The sequence below is a fragment of the Oncorhynchus mykiss genome, chromosome 6, assembly GCF_013265735.2.
Source record: "Oncorhynchus mykiss isolate Arlee chromosome 6, USDA_OmykA_1.1, whole genome shotgun sequence".
In the NCBI taxonomy this organism is placed as follows: Eukaryota; Metazoa; Chordata; class Actinopteri; order Salmoniformes; family Salmonidae; genus Oncorhynchus; species Oncorhynchus mykiss.
Genome location: NC_048570.1, coordinates 95,707,367 through 95,714,943, shown reverse-complemented (window position 1 = coordinate 95,714,943; position 7,577 = coordinate 95,707,367). Strand labels below are relative to the sequence as shown.

Genomic DNA, 7,577 nt, shown 5'->3' with positions numbered 1-7,577 from the left:
AAAACGTGTGAATGCCATGATACCGAAGAAGAAGAAGCAGCATCTCTTGCAAAGATGTTTATGACTAACCCAAGATAGACCACAGCCTGTCGTTTCCAATGGAGAAAAATTAGTCACAGTGGGCAGGGCATGCAAGGAGGAGGCCGAGCCAAGAACGAGGCAACGAGATCCTATTTGCTCGTTCTAGCGTACATTTACATATTTCCGTTAGGGAACAACTACTCTGTGAAGTGGTGTGTGCAAAATCTCAATTTTGCCCTTGCGCTCCTTCGAAACAACGCAAATGTTTTTTTAAATGTTGGCAAAGGGTAAGGTCTACAAAACTTAGTCCACTCTGTTCGTAACAGATTGAAGTTTTGGGAACAGAAAACTGTATTGATAATCAATTGTTTCATCGATGAGAACAGTTGCAGAATTTCGGCCAAAATCCATCTCTTTCCATCTTCTCCCACTACCGGCCACCGGGAGAAGCGGATGCTTCACATTTATACATCCGGTGAAATATCTGTCTCGTTATATTTGTGGCTCTGCGAAAGGCAATAACGATGAACACTCTGCATCTGCAGAGACGCATCGCCGTAAATACTGTACGGACAATGCAGAAACCAGTTTGACCATAAATCAGCTTTGCTAAAACGCCCAATCAGGAAAAAGCCAAACCCGGAAGTAATTTATCCAGCTGTTGGTGTGTGTGAGAGAGAAACATAGAGAGAGAAACAGAGAGAGAGAGAGGAGATGGTGGTTGTTTGTGGCTTTCTTTGGGATGAAAATAATACACCGTATAAAAATGTAACCGACGACATAAATCCACGTCTGGTCTCGAACAAGGAACATTGTGGTAAGAAGCGACAGATAACGTTAAGTTGGTTTGGCCAGTGAGCTTAGCTATGCTAACAGAATTGGCAGTGTTGTCACAGATACAAACATCTTATAAACATCATTTGGTGTTGTTATGCTAACTGGCTAGCTAGCGTTGATTTAGTTAGAAACAACTGTTGGTCAATTAGGGCAAAAATAACAACCGGTGTAACATGTTGTCAATGCTAACTAACGTTAATCACGACTCGTGAAGAGTGATTACTTTCTTATTTGTTTGAATGATTTGCTGTAGTTAATCATTGTAGCTAGCTTAGCTAATGTATTTGACCATTTTAATCCGTTTAGACACCCGCTGTTGTGTGTCTGTCGCTCAAACAGATTTGGCAAATGTTGTTGTGGGGAATAATCATGTTTCACACCATGAGTTACTAGTAACGTTAGCTACTAAAGAAACAATAATAAATATTCCTCAGAAAGTAGTGATCAAATGAATTGCTAGTAGATCAGATATGACCGGTGTTCTTCTCGTAAAACAGTAAACTAAAGAGACGATGTGGACTGGATCAGAACAATGTGGCATGTGTGAGTAGTCAGTGACAGGTTATGACAATCACTGCATGTAACAGCCTGCTAGTCTAGGCTATTTAAAGAGTGTATGGGTGTGACGGTAGCCAGGCTTTGTAGACAACATACCAGACCCGACTATTAGGAGATGAGTGAGTTTCCTCAACTGCAGAGGAAGGTGGAGCTTGGCTGAATGATAACCGATACTACAGCCACGGTTGTGCTGTTTCTCTACTCTTTGTTGTGTGGATAGCTGCACCTAGACATGACAGCATCCTAAAAGGCTCACCATTCCCTTTTACAGTGTCATTTGGGACGCACACTATGTTATTCAGGGCAAGCTCATTGTGACTCTTGGCGTCTAAATGCTCGGCCTAGTTAACATTAAACCTGGCCTGGACCACATTATACACAAATGACACATTTGGCCTTTAGGCTCAAGTAGTTTAATGTGTTTGTACATCCAGACAGGGGTGTGGGAGAAAGCTACATAGCCACATGTGTGTTTGTGTCCCCATTAGGGAAATATGCTGTTGTGGAAGGGATAGACGCCCGGTGTGCAGATCTGGGTTGCATCTGTGGGAATACACACACACACTTGGCACTCCACCACCTCACATTGCTGACACACTTCCGTGGCTCGTGGTCTAACATGGTGTGTGTCTGCGCAGGTATTTGGGCCTGGATGAGGTCTTGTAGCCAACCATGTTCCCCTGCTCCACCACAACACAGCAGACCAGAGGAGAGGAGTAGACAGACAGTAGAATTCAATGTCATTGTGAAGAGGACACTGTGAGGTGAGTTACATATGGTTAGTGTGTTGTAGAGACGGCTATTAGACCTAGTTTAAATACTACTAGTTCTACACAACATACAGACAGAGGCTAGGGCTTCCTGTAGGCTAGGGCTTCCTGTAGGCTAGGGCTTCCTGTAGGCTAGGGCTTCCTGTAGGCTAGGGCTTCCGGTAGGCTAGGGCTTCCGGTAGGCTAGGGCCTCCTGTAGGCTAGGGCTTCCTGTAGGCTAGGGCCTTCTGTAGGCTAGGGCTTCCTGTAGGCTAGGGCCTCCTGTAGCCCAGGTCTGGTGTCTGTCTACTACAGTTAGGGGGTAACCTGTAGCCCAGGTCTGGTGTCTGTCTACTACAGTTATGTAGGGGGTAACCTGTAGCCCAGGTCTGGTGTCTGTCTACTACAGTTAGGGGGTAACCTGTAGCCCAGGTCTGGTGTCTGTCTACTACGGTTAGGGGGTAACCTGTAGCCCAGGTCTGGTGTCTGTCTACTACAGTTAGGGGGTAACCTGTAGCCCAGGTCTGGTGTCTGTCTACTACGGTTAGGGGGTAACCTGTAGCCCAGGTCTGGTGTCTGTCTACTACAGTTAGGGGGTAACCTGTAGCCCAGGTCTGGTGTCTGTCTACTACAGTTATATAGGGGGTAACCTGTAGCCCAGGTCTGGTGTCTGTCTACTACAGTTATGTAGAGGGTAACCTGTAGCCCATGTCTGGTGTCTGTCTACTACAGTTAGGGGGTAACCTGTAGCCCAGGTCTGGTGTCTGTCTACTACAGTTAGGGGGTAACCTGTAGCCCAGGTCTGGTGTCTGTCTACTACAGTTAGGGGGTAACCTGTAGCCCAGGTCTGGTGTCTGTCTACTACGGTTAGGGGGTAACCTGTAGCCCAGGTCTGGTGTCTGTCTACTACAGTTAGGGGGTAACCTGTAGCCCAGGTCTGGTGTCTGTCTACTACGGTTAGGGGGTAACCTGTAGCCCAGGTCTGGTGTCTGTCTACTACAGTTAGGGGGTAACCTGTAGCCCAGGTCTGGTGTCTGTCTACTACAGTTATATAGGGGGTAACCTGTAGCCCAGGTCTGGTGTCTGTCTACTACAGTTATGTAGAGGGTAACCTGTAGCCCATGTCTGGTGTCTGTCTACTACAGTTAGGGGGTAACCTGTAGCCCAGGTCTGGTGTCTGTCTACTACAGTTAGGGGGTAACCTGTAGCCCAGGTCTGGTGTCTGTCTACTACAGTTAGGGGGTAACCTGTAGCCCAGGTCTGGTGTCTGTCTACTACAGTTATGTAGGGGGTAACCTGTAGCCCAGGTCTGGTGTCTGTCTACTACAGTTATGTAGAGGGTAACCTGTAGCCCAGGTCTGGTGTCTGTCTACTACAGTTAGGGGGTAACCTGTAGCCCAGGTCTGGTGTCTGTCTACTACAGTTAGGGGGTAACCTGTAGCCCAGGTCTGGTGTCTGTCTACTACAGTTATGTAGGGGGTAACCTGTAGCCCAGGTCTGGTGTCTGTCTACTACAGTTATGTAGAGGGTAACCTGTAGCCCAGGTCTGGTGTCTGTCTACTACAGTTAGGGGGTAACCTGTAGCCCAGGTCTGGTGTCTGTCTACTACGGTTAGGGGGTAACCTGTAGCCCAGGTCTGGTGTCTGTCTACTACAGTTAGGGGGTAACCTGTAGCCCAGGTCTGGTGTCTGTCTACTACAGTTATATAGGGGGTAACCTGTAGCCCAGGTCTGGTGTCTGTCTACTACAGTTATGTAGAGGGTAACCTGTAGCCCATGTCTGGTGTCTGTCTACTACAGTTAGGGGGTAACCTGTAGCCCAGGTCTGGTGTCTGTCTACTACAGTTAGGGGGTAACCTGTAGCCCAGGTCTGGTGTCTGTCTACTACAGTTAGGGGGTAACCTGTAGCCCAGGTCTGGTGTCTGTCTACTACAGTTATGTAGGGGGTAACCTGTAGCCCAGGTCTGGTGTCTGTCTACTACAGTTATGTAGAGGGTAACCTGTAGCCCAGGTCTGGTGTCTGTCTACTACAGTTAGGGGGTAACCTGTAGCCCAGGTCTGGTGTCTGTCTACTACAGTTAGGGGGTAACCTGTAGCCCAGGTCTGGTGTCTGTCTACTACAGTTATGTAGGGGGTAACCTGTAGCCCAGGTCTGGTGTCTGTCTACTACAGTTATGTAGAGGGTAACCTGTAGCCCAGGTCTGGTGTCTGTCTACTACAGTTATGTAGAGGGTAACCTGTAGCCCAGGTCTGGTGTCTGTCTACTACAGTTAGGGGGTAACCTGTAGCCCAGGTCTGGTGTCTGTCTACTACAGTTAGGGGGTAACCTGTAGCCCAGGTCTGGTGTCTGTCTACTACAGTTATGTAGGAGGTAACCTGTAGCCCAGGTCTGGTGTCTGTCTACTACAGTTATGTAGGGGGTAACCTGTAGCCCAGGTCTGGTGTCTGTCTACTACAGTTATATAGGGGGTAACCTGTAGCCCAGGTCTGGTGTCTGTCTACTACAGTTAGGGGGTAACCTGTAGCCCAGGTCTGGTGTCTGTCTACTACAGTTATGTAGGGGGTAACCTGTAGCCCAGGTCTGGTGTCTGTCAGTTATGTAGGGGGTAACCTGTAGCCCAGGTCTGGTGTCTGTCTACTACAGTTATGTAGAGGGTAGCCTGTAGCCCAGGTCTGGTGTCTGTCTACTACAGTTAGGGGGTAACCTGTAGCCCAGGTCTGGTGTCTGTCTACTACGGTTAGGGGGTAACCTGTAGCCCAGGTCTGGTGTCTGTCTACTACAGTTAGGGGGTAACCTGTAGCCCAGGTCTGGTGTCTGTCTACTACAGTTATGTAGGGGGTAACCTGTAGCCCAGGTCTGGTGTCTGTCTACTACAGTTATGTAGGGGGTAACCTGTAGCCCAGGTCTGGTGTCTGTCTACTACAGTTATATAGGGGGTAACCTGTAGCCCAGGTCTGGTGTCTGTCTACTACAGTTATGTAGAGGGTAACCTGTAGCCCATGTCTGGTGTCTGTCTACTACAGTTAGGGGGTAACCTGTAGCCCAGGTCTGGTGTCTGTCTACTACAGTTAGGGGGTAACCTGTAGCCCAGGTCTGGTGTCTGTCTACTACAGTTAGGGGGTAACCTGTAGCCCAGGTCTGGTGTCTGTCTACTACAGTTATGTAGGGGGTAACCTGTAGCCCAGGTCTGGTGTCTGTCTACTACAGTTATGTAGAGGGTAACCTGTAGCCCAGGTCTGGTGTCTGTCTACTACAGTTAGGGGGTAACCTGTAGCCCAGGTCTGGTGTCTGTCTACTAAAGTTAGGGGGTAACCTGTAGCCCAGGTCTGGTGTCTGTCTACTACAGTTATGTAGGGGGTAACCTGTAGCCCAGGTCTGGTGTCTGTCTACTACAGTTATGTAGAGGGTAACCTGTAGCCCAGGTCTGGTGTCTGTCTACTACAGTTATATAGGGGGTAACCTGTAGCCCAGGTCTGGTGTCTGTCTACTACAGTTATGTAGAGGGTAACCTGTAGCCCAGGTCTGGTGTCTGTCTACTACAGTTATGTAGAGGGTAACCTGTAGCCCAGGTCTGGTGTCTGTCTACTACAGTTAGGGGGTAACCTGTAGCCCAGGTCTGGTGTCTGTCTACTACAGTTATATAGGGGGTAACCTGTAGCCCAGGTCTGGTGTCTGTCTACTACAGTTATGTAGAGGGTAACCTGTAGCCCAGGTCTGGTGTCTGTCTACTACAGTTATGTAGGGGGTAACCTGTAGCCCAGGTCTGGTGTCTGTCAGTTATGTAGAGGGTAACCTGTAGCCCAGGTCTGGTGTCTGTCTACTACAGTTATGTAGGGGGTAACCTGTAGCCCAGGTCTGGTGTCTGTCAGTTATGTAGAGGGTAACCTGTAGCCCAGGTCTGGTGTCTGTCTACTACAGTTATGTAGAGGGTAACCTGTAGCCCAGGTCTGGTGTCTGTCTACTACAGTTATGGGGTAACCTGTAGCCCAGGTCTGGTGTCTGTCTACTACAGTTATGTAAGGGGTAACCTGTAGCCCAGGTCTGGTGTCTGTCTACTACAGTTATATAGGGGGTAACCTGTATCCCAGGTCTGGTGTCTGTCTACTACAGTTATGTAGGGGGTAACCTGTAGCCCAGGTCTGGTGTCTGTCTACTACAGTTATATAGGGGGTAACCTGTAGCCCAGGTCTGGTGTCTGTCTACTACAGTTAGGGGGTAACCTGTAGCCCAGGTCTGGTGTCTGTCTACTACAGTTATGTAGGGGGTAACCTGTAGCCCAGGTCTGGTGTCTGTCTACTACAGTTATATAGGGGGTAACCTGTATCCCAGGTCTGGTGTCTGTCTACTACAGTTATGTAGAGGGTAACCTGTAGCCCAGGTCTGGTGTCTGTCAGTTATGTAGAGGGTAACCTGTAGCCCAGGTCTGGTGTCTGTCTACTACAGTTATATAGGGGGTAACCTGTAGCCCAGGTCTGGTGTCTGTCTACTACAGTTATGTAGAGGGTAACCTGTAGCCCAGGTCTGGTGTCTGTCAGTTATGTAGAGGGTAACCTTTAGCCCAGGTCTGGTGTCTGTCTACTACAGTTATGTAGAGGGTAACCTGTAGCCCAGGTCTGGTGTCTGTCAGTTATGTAGAGGGTAACCTGTAGCCCAGGTCTGGTGTCTGTCTACTACAGTTATGTAGAGGGTAACCTGTAGCCCAGGTCTGGTGTCTGTCTACTACAGTTAGGGGGTAACCTGTAGCCCAGGTCTGGTGTCTGTCTACTACAGTTATATAGGGGGTAACCTGTAGCCCAGGTCTGGTGCTGTCTACTACAGTTAGGGGGTAACCTGTAGCCCAGGTCTGGTGTCTGTCTACTACAGTTAGGGGGTAACCTGTAGCCCAGGTCTGGTGTCTGTCTACTACAGGTATGTAGGGGGTAACCTGTAGCCCAGGTCTGGTGTCTGTCTACTACAGTTATATAGGGGGTAACCTGTAGCCCAGGTCTGGTGTCTGTCTACTACAGTTAGGGGGTAACCTGTAGCCCAGGTCTGGTGTCTGTCTACTACAGTTATGTAGGGGGTAACCTGTAGCCCAGGTCTGGTGTCTGTCTACTACAGTTATATAGGGGGTAACCTGTATCCCAGGTCTGGTGTCTGTCTACTACAGTTATGTAGAGGGTAACCTGTAGCCCAGGTCTGGTGTCTGTCAGTTATGTAGAGGGTAACCTGTAGCCCAGGTCTGGTGTCTGTCTACTACAGTTATATAGGGGGTAACCTGTAGCCCAGGTCTGGTGTCTGTCTACTACAGTTATGTAGAGGGTAACCTGTAGCCCAGGTCTGGTGTCTGTCAGTTATGTAGAGGGTAACCTTTAGCCCAGGTCTGGTGTCTGTCTACTACAGTTATGTAGAGGGTAACCTGTAGCCCAGGTC

The 7,577-nt window shown here is 49.0% G+C and overlaps 1 protein-coding gene across 3 annotated transcripts in view; it reads left to right on the top strand.

The window, feature by feature from the left end:
* The first annotated feature begins 555 nt into the window (after positions 1-555).
* The window catches only part of LOC118964998 (palmitoyltransferase ZDHHC7-like), a 48,003-nt gene continuing 40,981 nt past the window's right edge, over positions 556-7,577 (top strand). The window contains exons 1-2 of one of the 3 annotated variants that reach the window (XM_036981658.1): positions 556-838; positions 2,055-2,180. The gene's annotated coding sequence lies outside the window, so the exon portion shown is untranslated. The remainder of the gene's footprint in view (positions 839-2,054; positions 2,181-7,577) is intronic. The other 2 variants (XM_036981660.1, XM_036981659.1) reach the window with 2 other exon arrangements.